Genomic DNA, 23,467 nt, shown 5'->3' on the forward strand with positions numbered 1-23,467 from the left:
TTAAGAACGGACCTTCAGAACGAATTAAGTTCTTAACCCAAGGTACCACTGTACTTAGCTGGAGCACAATGAATGGTGCAAAATAATCAAACAAATACTTCTGCTTGTTTTCATCATATAATCAGATCTTAGCTAAACTTTTGCAACAAATTCCAATTAGGCAAATTTGCTTGAGGATCCCACCTCCCCAGTTCATTTATAATATGGCTTTAAACAAGTTTATCTCCTCCGATTTTAAAAGTGTCTATGGCTGTCCACTCCGAAGTTAAGTTCCACTGAGTCAATAGAAACTAGAAGTGTAGTCAAAAACATGTTTACTGAGAAGTAAATTGTGTTGAATTCATTAGGACTTAGAACAAGTGAGTTGGGATTGGCACTTGAGGCTGCATTCCTACATGCACTTACTAGGGAGCAAATTCTCTTGAGTGCAGTGAAACCTTCATTTAATAAGCATGTATATTATTGCATTGTTGCTTTCTGGTAAGTATAGGATTGCAGCCTATAATTAGTTTTGTATATGGTTAGATAAATCTTGCCCCTGAATGGTAAGGAGTTCATTTTGGTAACCAAGTGAAAAAGAAGGCAGGATTCCTGCATCTTTATTACTTGTAGAAGAGGGAAGTTCAGCAGAAGTCTATATTTGTGAAGTAGTCCTCATAAATTCCTTTTAAAATGTTGTTTAAATTGATTAATACAGCTACAGGAGTGTGTGTGTGTGTGTGTGTGTGTGTGTGCTGCAAATGACAAAGGAAAGTGCATATGGTCAAATATTGTCATGGGCTTTATCATTCCAAAACGCTGCCCCATAGTCCATTTTTGTATGAATTTGTTCTGTATTGTCCTTCCTTCTCAAATTTGGACATTATATCCTAGTTTCAATGAAGTCACAGTGACCCAGATTCTACAAAATCAATCTGACTAACGCAGAGCAATAGATGTCCTCTAGTAAGAAGTAATAGGCATCATGTCACTCTTATTAACCAATGCTGTGTCCCACATTTTTTTGGCCCATGCTCCATCCATTTGTAAGAAAATAAATTTTATTCAAAACTTATCAAAAGGGAGAGAAAATTTGTCAAATTTCCTTGGGTGGGGTGCAATGTTTCTGTTGTGCTTTCCTAACTTTCAAGATAGGCCAGGGACATTTGTGTGAATGCTTTCTTTAATTCAACAACAACAACAACAAACAAACAAACAAACAAACAAACAAAACATCCCAAAAAGCCACACAAAAACGCCTCTCTTTTGGCCTACACTCTGCAGCCTTCCCAGGTGCTGTTACTTCCTGTAAATATCATGACATCCAGAACTGGGTTTTCCTATAAACATAGGAAGCTGTGGAGGCTGTCTATTGTGTAACTAACACCACATATATAAAGTCTGTGTATTTTTACAAGAAATCCATGTGGAAGGAAAGCCAAGCATTTTTCTTTTAAAAATAAAATCAGAAAGGGAACCAATATCAGATGTCCTGTAGTCAGCCCTCCCCAGCTTCCATTAAAATCAAGTGAAGACATATTGAGGCAATTTTCCCTCATGTTGCTTTTTCAAATCAGGAAATGTGGGCAGACAGAGAGGTTGGATAGCATTGGAGAAATGCTTGATGACAAGGGCAGTCACACCCACCCACCCACACCACAGTTATGCCACAATGATAAAGTAAGGTGAATCCCACATACTCCAGAAATGCTAATGAAATTCTAAAGCACCTGCGAGAGAGATGGGAAAAATGAAAGCCTCTTCCACAGTACAGTTGTACCTTGGAAGTCGAACAGAATCCGTTCCAGAAGTCTGTTCGACTTCCAAAATGTCCGAAAACTGAATTGCGGCTTCTGATTGGCTACAGGAAGCTCCTGCAGCCAATCAGAAGCCGCGGAAGCCCCATCAGACGTTCGGGTTCCGCAAACCAGAACAATCACTTCTGGGTTCAGGTGTTCGGGAGCCAAAACGTCTGAGTTCTGGGGCGTTTGGGATCCATGATACGACTGTAGAAGCAAATTTCTGAGAAATTGGAGAATAGCACTACTTAAACCAACTGGATACGATGTTTTATATGGACAGGGGAAAGTGTTCTTTACTTCACATCCTGCTTGTGGACTTCTCATAGGCACCTGATGGGTCACCGCAACATCTAGAGGGCTGGTGATTCGAAGTTCCTGACCTAGGAACAGTCTGTGCTAACCTCATCTTGTGTTCTTCTGCCATTTTTAACCCAATCTTCATAATCTGATCCCACATTGGGTTACAATATCATTTAAAATAATTTAAAACAAACAAGAATCAAGACAAAATAAGAACAGGTTATGTTTTGGAGTCTGTGGGCGGGTGGAAGGGAACCATAAAACATTGTTCTATCATTGTGGTGTCCAGTAGGCTAGAATGTACTAAAAATCAGGATGCATCCTTTGGGCCGTGAAAACAATCCAAATTATATTGCCATTTTTTTCAACACAATCTTTCAAAAACCATTCCACTCCTCCTACTGCAATGTAGGCTGCCATTTTATATCACAGTGAACAAAAATAATGCTAATAGAGATTGCTATATCCAATATGGCAGCACAAAATCATTCATGATTTTAAGGTGCTAAATTCTGTTCCTGAAAGTAGACGTTCATGAAAGATGAAAGACTCCAGGTAGAGGAAAAGGTTACAATGCAGGCCAAGAGACAGCCGCAAATAGAGGGAAAGGTGTTGGAAGACTCATTTAAAACTGTTGGGAATTTGAGGTGAGTACCCACGCAGTGGCAGTTGTCCCCAATTCCACTCACCACACAGAAGCAGCTTAAGGTCCAAAATAGATTACTGCTGTAGAAGCTAAGGCTTCAGTAATACAGTTCCAGATGTTGATATATGTATACAGCTTGTAGGCTTTGCAGACACAGATACATACAAGCACAATGGATCTGTTGTTCCAACTTCAGGGCATAACACAGACTCCCGACTCACAGACAGGCTCACTGACTGACATGCCTTAATCACTTACGTATATAGTCGTACCTTGGTTGTCAAACAAAATCCGTTCCAGAAGTCTGTTCGGCTTCTGAAAACATTTGACAACCAAGGGGCTGCTTCTGGTGACAGCAGGAGCTTCCTGCACTCAACTGGAGGCCATGGAAGCCCTGTCAGATGTTCGGCTTCCAAAGAACGTTCACAAACCAGAACACTCACTTCTGGGTTTGCGGTGTTTGGGAGCCCAAACATTCGAGTCCCAAGGCATTCAAGATCCAAGGTATGACTGTATAGCCATCTCTGGGCTATTGCCACAGCAACTGGCTTGGCTGATGATGTACCTCTTGGCTTGTATAATATATGGAGTAATTTGTACTCATGAAGGAAATTACCCCCTTCCTCCATGTCCAGTTCCTTCAACAAAAACTTCTTTTCCTATCACTGACCGTATTACTTGAGAATTCAACATATTTTAGGTTGCTTTATTCCTCAAAATATTTTTTATGTTAATCTTGGCATGACATTGTTGTGTGGCTTCTTCTTTTTTTAAAAAAAAAGAATCACTATTGTACCATTGTACTCTTTAAAAAGGATACATTTTCATTCCCACACTTTGAGAGAAATCTTTTTATTCTGAATAATAAATTGAGGGAATCAATTACTTCTGAATGCAGAAGAACATAATTTTGCCTTTACAGATAATGAACTGAATAGAGATGAAACTGAAAACGAATCCATTACTAATAATGAAGATGAGAATGCAGCAGAACTATGTACCTCCTTTTGTGGCGAGGCATTGTATAAATCATGGGTTAGAAAAATGGAGAATCAAGGACACTGAACAGAAATGTATGCCTCTGTTGTAATATATGAAGGGAGGATTTGAGAGCTGACATTGTTAATATTACTTATGTAGCTGTAAAAGAAATTAAACAGCCCACTCTCCACTGAAGGACCTTGACGCAAGTAACAAATTGTGAATTGCTGCATTCAAAACACTGCAAAAGCATCCATTAAATTACGTTGGCACATGTACACTTCCTATTAAAATGTCAATAGAAAATAGGCTTAATGGTACTGCACTGTAGAGAATATTCAAGTCTATAATCCAGGCAAAATATTTTCAGAGTGTTTTTGTTATTTCTCGAGTTTCTAACTCCCTCTAGCTAAGGGGCCTTTTGAATCATTACTCCATACACATTTGTTACTTCCATGTGTGATGGGAATGAAAGTGGGTTTCAGGCTCATTTGCTTTCCCTTGCCTGGAGATCAGGAACCTGACCACCCACCAGATGTTGATGGGCTACAACTCCCATCCTGTCTGCCTATTGGCCATTTTCTCTGGGGTTGATGAAAGTTTTAATCCAACATCTGGAGGGCCACAATTTTCCCATCCTTGGCTTTGTTCTTCCTCTGCCTGTCCTTCACTCCACTTACCAATGTAGCTTCCACCTTCTTCTTCTTTGCCAATCACTCATAGTCAAGTGAGATTGTCTTCCGTAAACATGGTTTTAACAGTGAGTCGTAAGTGACTGTGGAGGGCATTTCTGGATCCACACATCCTTCCACAGTGGGGATGTAGGTTTCCGGGCAGGAGTTGATCACGGTGAGGGGTTGCCAAGCATGCATTTCTCTTAGCATGTTTCTCCCTTGCATCCTGAGTTTGAGCACCTTCAAAGCCCATGACACCTTTGGTAAAGGCTGTTCTCCATTTGGAGTGCTTGCAGGCCAGTGTTTCCCAGTTGTCGGTGTTTATACTACATTTTTTCCGATTTGCCTTGAGAGAGTCTTTAAACTTCTTTTGTTGAGCGCCAGCATTACGCTTTCCATTTTAAAGTCCAGAGTAGTTGCTTTGGAAGACAATAATCAGGCATCCGAACAACATGACCAGTCCAGTGAAGTTGATGTTGAAGAATCTTTGCCTTCACACTGGTGATCTTTGCTTCTTCCGGTACACTGGTATTAGTTTGCCTGTCTTCCCAAATGATGTGTAAATTTTTGGGGGGACACCATTGATGGAATCCTTTGAGGAGTTGGAGATGGCGTTTATAAGTGGCAATGTAACACCCCAACACTGGCTCTCATCATCCCTGGATACGGGGATATGGCCACTATTATTCAGGCACTTATAACCTCCCAAGTCAATTACTGTATTGCAGTTTACTCTGTGTGGGACTGGTGGTGAAGATTTGAGAACTGCCACTGGTGCAAAATGCACCAAATCAAATTGTAGGGAATGTTTTGATACTGTATTGGTTCAACTGTGCTTCATTGCCTACAGTGGTACCTTTGGTTACAAACTTTATTCGTTCTGGAGGTCCGTTCTTAACCTGAGGTACCACATTAGCTAATGGGGCTTCCCACTGTCACCATACAATTTCTGTTCTCATCCTGGGGCAAAGGTTTTAACCCGAGGTACTACTTCCGGGTTAGCGGAGTCTGTAACCCGAAGTGTTTGTAACCTGAGGTACCCCTGTATTTGCTTATGGGCTCAATTCAAGATGTTGGTCATCACCACCTTTAAAACCTTCAGTTGCTTGGGCTCACATATCTAAAAGAGTGTCTGATCATACATGATGATCATGTATTGTGATTGGTGGGAGGCATTCTGTTCCAACTTGCACTTGGGATCCTTTTGGCTTTGTGGCGGTCACTGAAAACTTTGAAACTTTGGCTGGTCCAATATACCGCAGCTTGTTTAGTACAGACTGAGACCAGACACACAGAACATATCTCACCAACCTGCACTGACACCTCCTTTACTTCTGAGTGAGGATGGATCTGTCCCTTTTGGTTCTCTCAGGGTTGAGCCAGGTGCTGACCTGAAATAGAGCAGGACTCTTCATATCACAACCCCAGACATCCTGAAGGGACTTTGAAGAGCAATACTGGGACTCCTAGATATACCCCACTACAGTATTTGTAGACAAAAACAGTATCCTTTGTTCAGTCCCTGATGGTTTCTCAGCAGATATTTGCTTATTAGCTAAAATGCAAAGGAATGCCAGAGCATTGTCTTATAAAATTATGCTGTTTGGAACAAAGTTAGCTTTCAGTCTACTGAGAGAGAAATCTTGGCATCAAAACAGATGCTTACTTCAGAAATTTGGCTATTTGTAGACCAACATTTTTCAGAGACCTTGTTATAGCCAAGAAGGAGTTCACATTATGTACAGGAAGATTTTGCATCTCTTAAGTCTGTAAAGATACCACCTTGGTGTAATTTACTTAAACATAATCCAGGCCCAGTGGACTACTCATTTAAAATAAATAAGTTTTGTTTGAGGAAGGAAGTCACTTTTGCTAGGTTCCAATTAACGCCTCTTTAGCAAAGATAACATACAACCTTTGCCTCTGCTGTTGTGGATTAGATAAGGAAGATGATCTTCCTCATTATCTCTTTAATTATTTCTTGACCCAAGATATTAGGGGGGGGGACTGATCAGTTTAAAATTGGTATCAATAGGTCAGTGTGCCAAAGATAGATTTCTCCTTTGTGATAATAATATTAAGATACTGAGAGCTGTTTCTAATTTCTTAAAGGCATCGGTTAACACAAAAACCAAATTTTATGAGGCAAAAATTACAATTTGTATTGGAGAAGCATAATCATTTCAATTCTCTTCATTCTATTTTTCTATGTTTTATTAGTTATGACTAATAGTTACTTATCAAAAACTAAAGCTGGAAATTGGCCTGAAAGAATTTTAAACCTCAGTACAAATGGATTTAGTAATTTTATTCAGTGGGTTGACTGACAGGCTTTAAACAATTTCAATTGATTTATGCTTAACTTTAAATTTATTTCTCATCACATTTATCCCCTGTTTTATATTGTTATGAGCAAAGATGATAAGCAGTAAAGTTAAATTGAACTATATTTATTTACTGTATTTGTTCTTGTTTACTGTCACATATGAACTGCTCTGGGGGTTCTTCCATGGCTGAAGAGCAGGATAGAAATATATAAAATAAGTGCCCATATGCACATGAAATAATATTGACTAGAGCAGCTTTCCCCTGCTTAGTGCACTCCAAACCTTGTTGGATTCCAGTTCCCGTCAGTCCCAGCCAGCATGGCAAACAGCCAGGAATTACTGGAGCCATAGGCTGAAAATCTGGTGGGTACCAGATTCAGGTAGGTAGCCGTGTTGGTCTGAAACAGTTGAAATATTCTTCAGATACACTGAAACAGAAGTCACCAGACCCTTATATATAGTGGGAGGGTGGGGTGGGGTTTTTCCTCAAGAGGGTAGTAGATGAGTGTAGAGGTGGCTACCAGGTTGGGGAAGGTTGTATGAAGCAAGACCTTCTCTCTTTTCGTACCCGTTATTTGAAATATTGTGTTGGCATCCATCTGTGTCAGGAAACAATGGAAGAGTGTGCCTTTGGGGGGGTCAAACTGTTGGAAGGTTACAGCGCCTGCTGTGGCTGTAGTGAAAAATGTGGGAGAGACGTATGTTGTTGCAGTTAGGGCATATGAAGGCTTGCAGTTGTGCCGCTGCAGATGCACCATAGTGTTTCTACTCTCTGTGCTCCTCCCAGGGGCCGTGTCTCCTCTGGTCACTGCTATGGATACACAAGTTGACTGCCTATCCCCAAGCAAGGCATGGCAAGGGTGATGTTGCCAGCCTTCAGGTCACATTTGCTGAAACCTTCGTCTTCACTGGCACATTGTCTGGCATTCTGCTGGAGATCACTCCTTGCCTTAATGAACATTTGTTGTTGTTGTTGTTTAGTCGTTTAGTCGTGTCCGACACTTTGTGACCCCCATGGATCAGAGCACGCCAGGCACTCCTGTCTTCCACTGCCTCCTGCAGTTTGGTCAAACTCATGCTGGTAGCTTCAAGAACACTACCCAACCATCTCATTCTCTGTCGTCCCCTTCTTGTGCCCTCCATCTTTCCCAACATCAGGGTCTTTTCCAGGGAGTCTTCTCTTCTCATGAGGTGGCCAAAGTATTGGAGCCTCAGCTTCACGATCTGTCCTTCCAGTGAGCACTCAGGGCTGATTTTCTTCAGAATGGATAGGTTTGATCTTCTTGTAGTCCATGGGATTCTCAAGATTCTCCTCCAGCACCATAATTCAAAAGCATCAATTCTTCGGCGATCAGCCTTCTTTATGGTCCAGCTCTCACTTCCATACATCACTACTGGGAAAATCATAGCGTTAACTATACGGACCTTTGTTGGCAAGGTGATGTCTCTGCTTTTTAAGATGCTGTCTAGGTTTGTCATTGTTAATGAGCATAGCAAGTGTCTTTTTGCAGGGTGCATGCTACCTTAGTTCTCAAACTTAATCCGTTCCAGAAATCCATTCCAAAACCAAAGCGTTCCAAAACCAAGGCACACTTTCCCATAGAAAGGAATGCAAAAAAGATTAATCTGTTCCAGACTTTTAAAAGCAACTCCTAAAACAGCAATTAACATGAATTTTGCTATCTAACGAGACCATTGATTCATGAAATGAAAACAATGATCATTGTACTGTACTATAAAATAAATAAGACAGTATTGTAGATGATAAAAAATAAAATGAATATTTTCTTCTTCTTCCCTGCACTGATGATAATCATTGTTTGCATGGGTTTTTTTATCCATTTCCACTGTCGCACAATCAATCAGTAGCTGAACTGGGTTCCACACAGTCACAAAAACAAATTAACCGAAAAGGCCTCAAAAACAAAAACGGCAAATAAATAGCAAAAACAAAAGTGTCAATCTTCATCCATTCCAGAAGTCCGCTTTGCTTCTGAAATGTTTGAAAACCAAGGTGCGGCTTCTGATTGTTGCAAGTACCCCGGAAACAATAGCTGACAGCCGCATCAGACGTTCGGCTTCTGAAAAATGTTTGAAAACCAGAACACTAACTTCTGGGTTTTCGGTGTTTGAGAATCAAGGTACCACTGTAGTTCAGAAGAGCCTCACACTTTGCAATGTCTTTTGTGCTGGTCTCACACCAGTTTGGGGTCTGTTGCTCTGTTTTGTCAAAGGAGGACATAGCTGTTTTATAAATTGCCTCTTTGATGTGGTTCCACCTTGCTCTGATGCTATCTCAGGGGAGAGCATGTTGATGGACTCAGTAGAGCATCTCAGTAGAGCATGTTTGATGGACTCAGAGAAGTGTTCACAAAGTTCATGTCAGGGAACTGACATCAGAAGCATGGGAGAAGGAAGAGGGTCTCTGATTCTGCAGGAGAAGGTCCCAGCGCTAGGGGGAGACTCAGCTGGGAAGAAGGGGAAGAGAATGAGTGTAACACCAGGGATCCAGGAGAGCAACGGGACAGCGAGGTGCAGGGGCTCCAAGACTCTTCATTGGAAGTTAGTGAGGAGAGCCCAAGCACCCCGCTGCCCATGCCCACCCTGCGCAGGAGACTCCCGCGCAGTGAGAGGCGGAAATGATTGGGCGTCAAACAGCTCTTATGTTGGCAGCGCTTTAAGAAACGCCCACAGACAGATTCTATGAGTGACTAAGGGCAGCCACGCTGAGATGGGCTATGCAGTCCGGAGGGTTTAACCAGGCAATCCAATGCTCAAACGGGGCAGGATTACGCACGAGTAACTCTCAACCACTACAGTTCAGGTATGGCTGTTCTGGCAGTGTTGATGTGAGGGCACACTTTATGCTTTGTGCTATGGACCCTCTGTCTGGAGATAGATCTTGCACACCACCAGGGAGTGCTCTCTGTCAGTAGTGCCAACTTGGAAGTACGTTGGGAATAACTTAAGATATTTTCTCATTATTTGAAATAAGAGCTCTGTTTGTTGGACAGTATTCTGAATGGGGTCAGCATGCTTCATCTCTTTATGCCCCTTCCTAATGGTAAATATATATTTCAAGAGCTTTTTAGGTTGTAATCTGTTCCTATCCAGGAGTTTTTCATTCCCACTGGGTATTGGTATTAAGAGTTTTATTTTTTAAGCATTGTATGGTTTATTGGACTATTTATTAGGAAAGATGTCTCACCAGAATCTTTTATGAATAAGTAAGCTTCTAAGGGAAAAGAGAGAAAAAACTACAATTCAGAGTAAGAGGAAATCCTGCATTAAAAAAACAGCCATACTTGTGGATTTAGGTTGGAACTAATATTTGCTGTAAAGGAAAGTGCAGCATTTGGAATTAAGGCATTGACGTTCCTCAGTCCCTTTGCCTTGTTTGTTGAACACTTGAATGATGGAATTTGTCTCTGTGATTTCCAATTCCCTAGCATTTCAATGACTTTATCTCTGTCTCAGTTCCAGGACATAATTCAAAATGGATAATGATGAATACAAGTATTTTAATTGTGCCTATTTCAATGGGAATTTGCCATGGTAACCTAGCACATGAAGACATTTCTCTCTTTCTGTATTCGGAACGAGGTTTAACGATTCGGTGTTAGATGGTCACACAATCATATTAGCATAGCAGTCTGAAATGATACAGCACAGTAGCAAATAAATGAGATGGGCTGCTTAGTTGTGTGCAGCAGTCCTTAGCAGGGAAGAATTAGAGGTCTGGGCTCCATGAGAATAACAGCTGCTGCACTCAGCTTGTCCCCTGCACTCTTACATACCCGGGACCAAGGGATGTAGATACTGGGAAAGGGCATTAGGATCCTAACCATCTTCCATTTTTGAACTGAAATGGTGAGCAAATGTTTGGGCCAATCTTTTACTCTTCTGCTTTTGTAATTATCACTGTCTCTAAAGCAGACACCCGACTCCTTCTTGTGTCACTTCATGCTACTTATATTCTTTGATAAATGGGTTGATTGTTTGTGTGTTTCAAATCTCTTCCCTTCCCTTTACGTTATTTCTGCATTCTAAGATTGGGAGCAGTTATCCTCCAATTAATAATGTGACGGGAGGGGGGAATTCCAACACAACCTGTCTCATGTATTGGGGAGATCCACCGGGGGTGGGGTGGGAGGACAATGTTTCTGATGCAGAAGTGAAGCCAAGAAAGTGTTTACCATTTTCTAAAAGTCATCCATCTAATAGATTTTAAGTGGAAGCAAAATGCACAAATAATGTTTCATCATGAGAATCATTAAGGTCCTAGCTACCATCCATACAGCTGTTGAACCCCTGAATTACAAACAATGACTTTTAGCATTATTGAGTATGTTATATTACTTTGCAGCAACTGTCATGAGATGTCTCCTTTTTTAAAAAAGAGCAAAACAAAAACCAAAGACCAAAGTGGGATCAATCTATCTCTAATATCTGATTAGTAAAGTACTTTTTACATATTTGGGAGGCTTTATTTCCCCATCAGAACTGTCAGTTAATATTTGCTACATATATCTGGAAAACATCAATTAGACACGTATAGCTAAATAGTGAGCTAATGTACTGTGAACTGGAGGGATTCTGTTCAAAAAGAAAGTATCTTTAAGGTCTAGACAGTTTATAATGATAAAAAAAATCAACACAATCCATAAAGCAGAAAATCAAAAATGGACATTTGCAAAACATTTCAGGCTTGCAACAATATGCCAGGTTAGGACTACAGTATGTGGATATGTGTATGTGCCTGTATATGTATATTTATATGTATATATGTATGTCTGGGGCAAGTTGGAGTTAAAAACAACACCCACCCGAAAACACTCCCAGACAATTGAAGTGCTTAAAAAATGGGGGGTGGGAGAGAAAGAGAAAGAGAAAGAGAAAGAGAGGGAGAGGGAGAGGGAGAGAGAGAGAGAGAGAGAGAGAGAGAGAGAGAGAGAGAGAGAGAGAGTCTGACACTATATAAAGAAAACCCTGAGGGGAATGGAGGAGAGGAACTAGAGTTTGCTCCTCAGGAAAGACTCCTCCTGAAATATTCCCATGAAGGACTCTGCTGCCCCGAGAGCCAAGAGAGAGGAGGAGGCATGCTATTTGGAGTGATCTATGGCTCAAGGTGAGGGACACGGGTGGCGCTGTGAGTTAAACCACAGAGCCTAGGGCTTGCTGATTAGAAGGTTGGTGGTTCGAATCCCCACAACGGGGTGAGCTCCCATTGCTTGGTCCAAGCTCCTGCCAACCTAGCAGTTCGAAAGCACTTCAAAGTGCAAGTAGATAAATAGGTACCGCTCTGGTGGGAAGGTAAACAACATTTCTGTGCACTGCTCTGGTTTCGCCAGAAGCGGCTTACTCATACTGGCCACATGACCCAGAAAAACTGCCTGTGGACAAACGTCAGCTCCCTCAGCCACTAAAGCAAGATGAGCGTCGCAACCCCAGAGTCGTTTGCGACTGGACAACTGTCAGGGGTCCTTTGTCTTTGTCTTTACTTTTACCTTTATGGCCAAGAGAGAGTTGAGAAAAGTAAAGAGGAGGATGGAGAGAAAAGCAGAATGTGGGTGAAAATGAGTTGCAAAAAAGCAGAAGATGAAGGCAAGAGCTTGAAAAAGATCTGAAGAGTAGGGGGGATGATTGTTTCATAGGTCAGCAGAAGGTGAAAAGGTGCTTAGTGGTTGTATGGGTGGGGAGGAAGTTTACCATGATTCAGGGCTGCCATACATTTGGATTTTCCCAGACATTACTAGGATTTCAAAGGCAGAATTGATGTCTTGGTTGAATTTCTGAAAGGCAGCACTGTGTCCTGGATCTTAGACAAGTCAAATGTTCTTTTTGGCAGTGGGGTGGGTTTACAATTATTTACGGGGTGTCCTGGTTTTTACTTCCTGAAATATGGCAACCCCACCATATGGCAACAAGCGGAGTTTCACAAAAAAGTGGGGAGGAGGCATGGACATGGAGGTGAAAACAAGGGTGAAAAGTGAGACTGTAGAACAGAAAAGTAAAATGGCTTTGGGAAGGTGAATAGCAAGCATAATTGCATGGTGTGGGAAGACCTCTCCTCCTTCCGGAGGGGAGGTGCTGTGGGCAGGAGACGATTCCCACATCACGCAGGGGGGGGCGTTACGCCTCCTGCCCCATCCACATGGCTGGCGCTCCACCCCCCTGGTTGAGCACCCAATCAGGTGGCTTGGTGGGGGGCGTGGTTTGCTGCTCAAGATGCAGCCGCGCCAGCCATTCAGCCCATTTGCTCACCTTCTCGTCGCGAGTCACCCACCGAACACTCCCTTAGGGCTTAGGGCTTAGCTTTTTCTTGACCTTGCTATGGACCTGTGGTTGGTTGCCCAGGTTGCCCAGGGGGCCTGGTAGGACTTTTTCCAACTGGCATTAGGCCTCTTGGTTTTTTCGCCTACCTTGTAGCAATCGTCACAACTTTCTTGATATTTGGCGGTTAGGCATTGGAATGTGTTGTTGGTGTGTGGAAGGGTAAGGTGTGGCCATCGCCTACCCCTTCAAATTTGGGTATTCCGTTAAAGGAATCTGGCGGTCGTGAATCCTGTCCGATGCCTGAGTGGTGGGGGGCCATGGCACGACCCTCGGTGACATCAGGGGAGAGCTTATAGTTGTATTATCATCAACAGGCTCCCCCTACTGGTGGTTAACCCCTCTGCAGACTCACCCCTCTTTGAGTGGGTGGAGAAAATCTACCATGGTCCAATGCCTAAGCCAATACCTTCTCACTTGCTGTAATCAATAAAGTTGTGGCCTTTTCTTGCCCATTAACCTTATATTCTGTGTCCACGTGTCTTTATTCCACCAAGCGGGTGTCGGATCCTTGAACCACAAGGGGACTTTCTAGGGGTCTAAGGGTGGGGGGGGAAGGAAGAGGGTTTGGTAAATGGAGCAAGCAGAGGCACAGCCTCTAGTCTATATACTGTAGACACACACACAACATATCATAACTTCAACACCTCTGAAAATAAATAACTGTGCTACCACTCTGAATAAATTAATATCTAAATATATGGGTTAACATTTTGAGTAAATGCAGGGCTAATTCATTTTTGTTTTGTTTATGACACTCTAATCAAAAGGAGATCAATGGAACTGTGGTTGCCATAGTGGTATGGATGTCAAAATGTTCATGCATTCATTAGATTTCAAGAAACAACATGTTTTCTGGGATAAGTAATTAGAGGTACCTAATCTTTCCGACTGAAAACTCATCAAACTATGTGGTGTGTGTGTGTGTGTGTTTTGAACATAAAAATTGAGCAAAAAACAATATATTTTTTTAAAAATTGAAAGTGAGTCCTTGCTCAGATCCAAGTCCTTGTTCTCCCTCTCTCTTGAAATCAAGGCAGAATGGAAGCTCACAAAACAATGTGACACACACACACACACAAATGTAATGAGATGTAGAGAAGAATTTAATATTGAACAAATCCCAAGGAGCACAGAATGGTTTGTCTTCCTAGAATAAAACTTCATCCACAATTCCCTTGATGAAAAGCCAGTAGGTTTGAAACTTGCTGGGTTTTGTTCTACGTCAATAAATTGTTCACTGCATTCCATCATGGATTATTCTGCTCTTTGGGGGGAAAGTAACTGACAGCACAATCTTATACATGTATACTCAGAAGTAAGTTGTATTTCGTTTACTGGGATGACTCCCTGGTAAGTGGGTATAGGATTGCAGCTGGAGACTCCCTTCCTTTGGGGGAATGGAGAAGTTAAGAATGTTGATGTTCATTTATTTGCCTTTTGTAAGATAGAAAGTGAAAAATGAAGATTATGCAAAAAAGGTGGGGAAAGCCTCCAAGCGATTCATGCATGGGTTGCTTCAACACATCAGAAACAAGCTAAAGGAGCGCTAGGGTAACTCTCAGAACTCTCAGAACTGTCTCCAAAAAAAGGTCATTAGATCCAGTACTATGTAGAAAATGAAACTCTTTATTACCACAAAGGATGTGAAAATAATAAAATGGTAACACTTCTACTCCCATACTGTGCATTTCAAAAGCCATTTGTGTGCAGTTATGTGTTCACAGGAAAGACATGTGAAGGGCAGCAGAGCCCAGACATGTAAGCCCCAGTTCCAAAGTCTCTAGATCCATGGGGAACTTTCATGTGTTGAATGTGGAGGCTTCTAATTGCTTTTAGCTGAACAAACTTAGAAGCCTCCACAAGAATTTGCATTATCAGGGCTTGCAGTCCTGCAAAGCCTTGCTGCTCCAGGCATCGTGCTCCCCAGTCTCCAACCCGCAGACAAATAAAGGACCACATAGACTGGTTTGGATCGAAACAGGTCACAACTTTATTGAATACAGATGGGCATGAGGCAATCAAAATACTTCCAGCCTGCCCACCGGAAATGATGTGTAGTTCAATTCAGGCAGTGGGGTTCCTAAGACTTAGATCAAATAGGGTGACCCCCCCCCACAGGGACCGCCATCTGAGGGAGCATCCTCAGCCCTGGCCCCACCTTGGCACGTGGACATGATCACTCCCCCCCCAGATACCTTTAATGTAGTGTTTCTCAACCTTGGGTCCCCAGATGTTGTTGGACTACAGCTCCCATCATCCCTGAGTCTGGCCTTGCTAGCTAGGGATGATGGGAGTTGTAGTTCAACAACATCTGGGGACCCAAAGTTGTGAAAGGCTGCTAACGGGATACCCAGCATTTGGAGGGGCAGGTGGAGACTACAACCTCCCCTCCATCCAAGACAAAGGATTGCCCAATGCCCAACCACCACTCAAGCAGAATGCTCATGGCCAAACCACTCACATCTGCATCCAGGCCCTGATACCATCCACAATGTCTGCTAACCAAATATCATTTCCCATTGAGGAAAGGTGCATGCCATCAGACCTAAAGAGAGATACTTCTGAGAATGTAATATTGGGGTGCTGAATCACCCCAATCATTGCAGTATGCAGCGCCTAACTGCGCGGTTGATTCCCACAGGGTTAGGGTTGTGCCATAGATGTGTCTCAAGCATATTGGACCAGCTGAGGCATATGGTGGGGTATAAATTGTACAGTGTCTGCAAGTTCTCGATTATAGCCCACGTTAAGTCAATTCCCTTGCATTGGCCCAAATCATTTTCCCCTAGCTGAATAATCAGGGCTTCCGGAGGCCCTTGCGACACCCCAATAACTCCATTTTTTATGGCTCTTTGGACCATAATAAAGAATGTGTGTGTGTGTGTGTGTGTGTGTGTGTGTGTGTGTGTTTTGGGAGGTGATACAAATCCTACCAGGCACTTAGGGTGGCATTCATCCTCACAACTCTGAAACTTAGGCTGATGGTGAATCATCAAACCACGGAGCTTCACAGAGGACTCATGATTTTAACCCTGGTATGCTGCACCCTAGTCTATTTAATATCACCCCAAACTCTGGAAAGAAGGCATAGAAGTCTGGTGAGGGTGGGTCAAATCTTTTCCCATAGGGCTTTTAATCACACTAGAAAAATTGTGACAGCAGAGACAGACCCCTTTTAAACCCAGGCTAGACACTTTTCAGTTTAGATTGGCACCAAGGACTGCTTTGCTTTGGTGTTCACCCCTTTGCAAGTGGGGGGGGGGGCAAAACAACTCAGCTCTGCCCATGTGATCTCCTTGGTCCCACCCATGTGACCTTATTGTATTTGTCAATAGGGACTTGACCTCTTTGACCACAGGATGCACTGCAAGGCCAGATGTTACTGGGTGGCTCTGGGTACAGGAGGTTGGTTGGGGGAGGAGGAAAGCCTTGTGGCATGAGCAGAGTTCCACTCAACACTCTCTCTGGATCTTTCCCAATATGTTTTCCAATGTAGATTACTTGTAGCTAGATGGAGCTTCCCTATATAGACACCGGATACATGAGAGTACTTGAAATTCAAGCAATTTACATTTAATGTTGTCCAGCAGAGCTCCTGCTGAATTCTGATTCATCTGTAATTTATTATTTAATCTCAGGATGAAACGCTGTGGTGAGAAAAAAAAGTTGCATCCAAAATGTTACTCCGTTTCAAAATTAGCCATCTGCCCAGTTGTATGAGCTCAGCCTTATCCAGTTCCAAAACAACCCATTCTTAATTAAGGTCTGCTCAGAAATAACCTGTGTGAAAGGTGTTCCTGAACTCTTTGTTTAATGCTCAATGATATTGATTCCAGCAGACCTTGCCAATTTACCCGTCACAAATCAAACTCTCCAAGTGTCCCTGTTTTCCAGGGACAGTCCCAGATTTACAGAAGCTGTCCAGGTATCTAATTTGATCCTGGAATGTCCCACTTTTCCTTAGGACATCTCTATTTCCATAATAGATATGTTGGAGGTTATGGAGTCATGTGACCCCCCCAAGCCAAGGAGATAAGTAACTATACAACCTTTAGAAAACATCTGAAGGCAGCCCTGTATAGGGAAGTTTTTAATGTTTTTTAAAACGTTTTTATATATGTTAGAAGCCACCCAAAGTGGCTGTGGCAACCCAGTCAGATGACTGGGGGTATAAGGAATAAAATGATGATGATTGTTATTATTAATACTATTATGGAATAAAGGTAAAGGGACCCCTGACCATTACATCCATTCGTGACTGACTCTGGGGTTGCAGCGCTCATCTCGCTTTATTGGCCAAGAGAGCCGGCGTATAGCTTCCAGGTCATGTGGCCAACATGACTCAGCCGCTTCTGGCGAACCAGAGCAGCACACGGAAACGCCGTTTACCTTCCCGCTGGAGCGGTACCTATTTATCTACTTGCAATTTGATGTGCTTTCGAACTGCTAGGTTGGCAGGAGCAGGGACCGAGCAATGGGAGCTCACACCGTCACGGGGATTCGAACCGCCGACCTTCTGATCAGCAAGTCCTAGGCTCTGTGGTTTAACCCACAGTGCCACCTGCGTCCCTATTATTATGGAATAGGACGTCCCTATTTTATCAGAGAAATGTTGGAGGGTATGAACGCTACTTCATCTTATCAAATATGCAGTAGTAGAGAACCATTACTGTGCACAATGAAATTATACCATGCATGCCCTTTTCCCATCCACCGGCTTCACAAGGGAGTCAATTTAAAGTGATTGTCAACACCACCAAACATCAGTGGGGTTTTGCCCATTGATTGTTTTTATTTGTGCTCGCACCACAGCATGGTCTGATTACTGTATAAAGCACTATTATGAAGTCATATTTTTTAATACTGCATGTTTTATCAATGGGCCTGCAGCAATGTCAAAACCATTAGTGTCCTGATCTCCAAACCATGGAGAGAATGCCTAGGATACGAGAGGACAAGGTACATAGATTTCAGAACTGGTTTACATCAAAGTGTAAGCAATAGAAACAGCCGCATTAAAAAGCAGTCAGGGTGTCTCATGTGATGGTAGTGACACTTTAATTAGAACTCAGATGTAAGAAGATGCGGAAGAGTCGCAGGACGCTGTTTGCCGCCTCCCCTTCCTTCTTTGCCATTGTTCTTCTCGTTTTACGAATGTGCTACTTGGTAACGAACTGAAATTTAATATGTCGTTTTCCATATTTCCACCTAGGACTGGCATAAATATGGTACCCTGTTTCCATTTAATGAATAGGTTTCTAGGAATGATTGCAATTTCTTTTATGCGATTAGAGAATTGGCGGCCATGTAAATGATGGTGCCATTCCCCATTTATGACGTGCCAATTTTCTGCCAGCATAGAAAAATCTGGGCCATTTGCTAGTAATAGAGTGATTTGCTAATTAACATTAGAGCTCTCTATTGCCATTCCCTAAGTGGCTAAACAACAAATGGCTATATAATTTATTATTATGTAAAATCCATCCATCCCCCACCTCCCAGCCCAACCTTTCCTTTTACTCAAAATGTATTTATGTTGACAGGATCATCAATGATTTCCAAGAAATCTACCCAATGAAACAAAGCTGTTTTCCCTGTGTTGATAATATGGGCACAGTTCAGCCAAAGTTAAGCATTTATGCATTTTGTTAATTTCAATACGAAAGTTAAGCATTTGCTTCACTTCTTCCCACTGAAATGACACAATGAGATTGGATATGTACATTTTGAGGACTATGGGGTGAAATAATAGTGAATGGATTATCCCGTTTCCTTCTGCCTTTTTGTTTATAAGTCTTTTGGGTGGTCTTCCCCCTGTAATTCACCTGATTTCCCCCCTCTGTTTAACTCTTGCTAAATAATTTGTTTCCAAAACAGCAATATTAAGCTCTGCTTTCTTCATGCTTACATTCATTTCAGTGTTTACAGCCCCACTGTTCCACTGAAAAATGTCCACCATTACAAAATTTAAAAAAATAAGAAGAAACAGTTTATAACAGAAATGAAATGGTACTTAAAAAAAACTAAGTCACAAAGGAAAGCCAGGAGTTAACAGCAACAGCTATGAAATCAGGCAAAATACTTTCTTTGGGAGAAATCCTATATGCAAGACACTGGTATAAAGCAATACAGTGTGAATTAAGGCATCATAAAATTACACTAGATCCCAACTCTGCCAAGCAATGGGACTACTGAGCTTGGACTAAGCTAGCAAAGAGGACACGTATTTAAATTTGTGTTTGCATTTTTTGCTGTCTTAATTTATGCTGGGTTGCCAGGTCATGCAACTGTTTGAGTTGGGATTAGGATCCATCCTACATCCCCAGTCCCTATTCCCACCATGGTCACATTCCCAGAAACCTCCTTTTCAGGGATGAAATCTGGGTCGCAGCTGATCCGAAATGAGAAAAATATACTGCTGTATCTCCACCTGAGCTGAGCATGGGGGAGTGAAGCCAGTGAGCCTGGTTATACTGGGAGATCCACTGGATTCTAACCCCATTCTTCCCAGTGGACCTTGCTGCCATAGAGTTGCAAGGATTACCTGTTTGCCAAAGCAAGCAAGTAGCGAGGTAGACAATGTTATTCACAACTGAGTCCCAATTCGTTATTCAACTACAACTCCCATGATTCCCAGAAACCTTAGCCAATGGTCAAAGATGATGAGAGTTGTACTCCAGCAACATCTGGGTACACATTGTTGAAAGACCGAAAAAAGGCAGACAAATGGGTCTCCATGGAGAGACATAGTGAATTGAGCAGAGCAGACACCTCCAAATCTATGATTCCATGATTTTATGATAACGTCTCTTGCAAGTGTCATACAAAATTAGAGAAAGCAAAGGCACAGAAAACCAGTGATGAAGTTCTATGAACAAAATGCTAAGCTCTCTACCATCAAGAGTATCTGCAGCTCTTCTTTGTGCAAATGCCAGGTGGCCAACAATTTAGGCAAGAGCAGACTCTACTAGTTTGTTGTTTAGTCATTTAGTCGTGTCTGACTCTTCGTGACCCCATGGACCAGAGCACGCCAGGCACTCCTGTCTTCCACTGCCTCCTGCAGTTTGGTCAGACTCATGTTTGTAGCTTCAAGAACACTATCCAACCATCTCGTCCTCTGTCGTCCCCTTCTCCTTGTGCCCTCTATCTTTCCCAACATCAGGGTCCTTTCCAGGGATTCTTCTCTTCTCATGAGGTGGCCAAAGTATTGGAGCCTCAGCTTCAGGATCTGTCCTTCCAGTGAGCACTCAGGGCTGATTTCCTTAAGAATGGATAGGTTTGATCTTCTTGCAGTCCATGGGACTCTCAAGAGTCTCCTCCAGCACCATAATTCAAAAGCATCAATTCTTTGGCGATCAGCCTTCTTGATGGCCCAGCTCTCACTTCCATACATCATACATCACTATTGAGTAGACTCTACTCAGTTAAAGTATATTTTGGAAAATGCTACTATGCCTATTGGACTTTTTTCCTCCTCCGTGCTATCTAGAATTGGGTAATAAGCAACTCTGGGAAGCAACTTGTCAAGATGTTTTAGACTATTATTATTTTCCAGAACTGAGCTCTGCTTTGACCTTGAATAAGCGTCAAGTGAGGGATTGGGTAGAATCCAGAAGGGACCTGTGACTAATTAGAAATACCAATTTCCCCCCTTAGTATCCACACTTGAGAACAGAACATTTTAGAGCTGTTTTTCCGATCAAACTCCCACCAGCTTCCTTTAAAAAAATGCCTTTATTGAGCTGTTTTTCCAGGTGATGGCCGTCTTGAATGGCCACTGCAACAAGGTGCCATAAGCAGACAAACTTTATATTTGTGGTCAGTCTCAGGTGAAAGACATCACATTATCTGTTAGCCTGCCTCAACCAAGAGATCGCTTTCTGAAACCTTTGCTCACAAAAGTACACTCTGGCATAAATGGTTTGGTTTCTTTTGAGTGGCAATAATGGCTTTGTAACACACAGAGTAGCCCTGTGTGCACGGGCTGGGGGGGGGGGCAGAAATAATCAGAGAAAAGTTATACAAAATTGCTACAAATTGTTGTAGCGATTCAGAGGTTTGATCTGAAATCAAGCTGGGTTCGAGTTTGCTGGTGTCTCTGGTAACCTTTCTATGGATGTTGGCTCATGATATAGCTATATGAGCTATATTGTTTTCTTGTACTGTTGCTGGGGGTTTGTCATGGCATTTGGTTAGAAAAATAAACTTGTTTGCTTGATTGATTATTATAGCATTGATTATCATATTTGTACTATTGGCATCCAATTACAATTTTCTGTTCTTGATCTTTCATCATTGCCCATTTTCTAATATTCTTATTTGTAGCGTCTTAGCTACCCACTCATCTTTTCTTAAGTTAGGCAAGATGACATTCCTCATTTTTCATTGTCTCCTCTTTTGTATATTTCTCTCCCTTTTTGTGTTGGCTGTTTATAGCGTCTCTATTTTTCTTTTGGCAAATGTGGATGTTCTATTTGATTTTTCTCTCATTTACTCCCACATTTTTATGTTGCTAAACATTGAAATTTTCAACTTTTAGGGCCTCATCTACACATATATTTAAAGCAGCATGATACTACTTTATAAATTATTGCCCCCCCAATAATGGGAAATGTAGTTTATTATGGAGGTTTAAAATTGTTGAGACTCCTATTGCCCTCACAAAGCTACAATTCTCAGAGTGCTTCAATAATCAACCCCTCTTCCCAGGATATTCTGGTATAACAATGCTCTAAATGTATGGTGTGGGTGTGCTCTAAAACTTTATAAAATCCATTTTTATATTTCTATACTTTGATTTTCATCTTCATTAGCATCCGTTTTCCTTTGCTACTACTTCCATCTTGTCATTGATGTCTAGCTGTGCAGGTTTACTAAGACATAAGCCCCATTGTGTTCAGGCAAAGTGTGCTTAGGATTGCCATAATAATAGCAATTGTTGTTGTTGTTTACATAGCTGTCAACTTTTCCCTTTTCTTGCGAGGAATCCTATTTGGAATAAGGGAATTTGCCTTAAAAAAAGGAAAAAGTTGACAGCTACGGTTGTTTATCTGGCTGAGTTTCCGCAGCCACTCAGGGTGGTTTCCAGCAGAATATAAAAACATAACAAAACTGCAAACATTAAAAACTTCCTGTTACAGGGCTGCCTACAGATGTCTTCTAAAAATTGTGTAATCCTTTATCTTCTGTATTATTATCACTTTTCACATAACTGTTCACCTTAACATTTTAATGCCCTAAATTTGATCTCATTATTCATCTTCTCTCTCTGTTCTCTGATGTTTTATCATTTTGGCAATTAGCTCAAGATTCTCTTATTAATTTTGATGCATTCATTCTACCTTCCCTTGTCATTTTTTTACTTAAATGCTACTCTCCCCCTCAGTCCTTAAATTTCTCTAATTATTTTCAGTTTTTCAAATCCTATTCTAATCATTTCATTTACAACACTGAGTTATTGTAGGTGTTTCAACATATAATAAACATAATCTTCAAATTATTTTAAGTTTTTCAAACCACGTTTTAATAATTTCATTTCCAGCACTCAGTTATTGTAGGTGTTTTAGCAGTTAATAAACATCATCTCCTAGGGGTGTTAAATGATTAAGTGATTAAGAGTATATATGGAGTGTAGTGAGCTTTTTTTTTGGGGGGGGGGAATGCCTATAAATATCAATAATGATCTTTACCAGAAGGTGGTATACCATTATCTGACAACATTGGTTTTCCATCCTCTTCCCCTCCAACAACCAGAATTTCATGGCCACTGAGCTTGCTAAGTCATCACTGGGTTATTTTGATGTTTCCTCCCTTCTAGATGGATCATTTTCACTTTATATTTCTGTAGTACTGGGGTTTCCACAAACCTGGATACTGCCATTTGGGGTCAGGATTCACATTTGGATAATAGACTTCAATGGCCATATATATGAGGGATAGGGAGCCCTTCAGAGCCCAAGTTTCCTTCTAGCCAACGTTCTGAGGGCCACATGGCATTGGTGGGTATGGCCAGAGACAAAAGTGGGTAGGGCAATGGGATGTATATTTTACCTATATACAGCAGGCTAGTTTCTGCACATCCTCAAACATTCTTCTCTACCCTCCTTCCAAGCCTGCAAGAAGCACTATCAAAGTTTAAGGACACATTCCAGCTGGGCAAAAACCTACCAGGAGGGTGCAAAACAATGGCAGTGAAAGATGCAGCCTGGGGAGTAGGGATGTGGCTGGGAAGAGACCTGAGGGCCAGGAAATGAGTGTGAGCGGAAGTTGTTTGATGACCAGTGTTGAATGCCTTCAACGGCTTATCACATGGGTATCCTGCTCGCCGGTGTGAGATGTACCGCTGTCTGATTTATAATGAGTGAAAGACGATCCTATTCAAACATATGACTTGCTCTACTGACCAGCTATGAAAAGGCAATT

General features: G+C 41.9%; 1 long non-coding RNA gene across 9 annotated transcripts in view; it reads left to right on the forward strand.

Moving 5' to 3' along the window:
* Window positions 1-23,467, forward strand: part of LOC309538881 — a 190,614-nt gene that overhangs the window by 21,181 nt on the left and 145,966 nt on the right. The gene's annotated exons all lie outside the window — the stretch shown is intronic.

This window comes from Podarcis vaucheri (assembly GCF_965113315.1).
Source record: "Podarcis vaucheri genome assembly, chromosome: 8".
NCBI lineage: Eukaryota > Metazoa > Chordata > Lepidosauria > Squamata > Lacertidae > Podarcis > Podarcis vaucheri.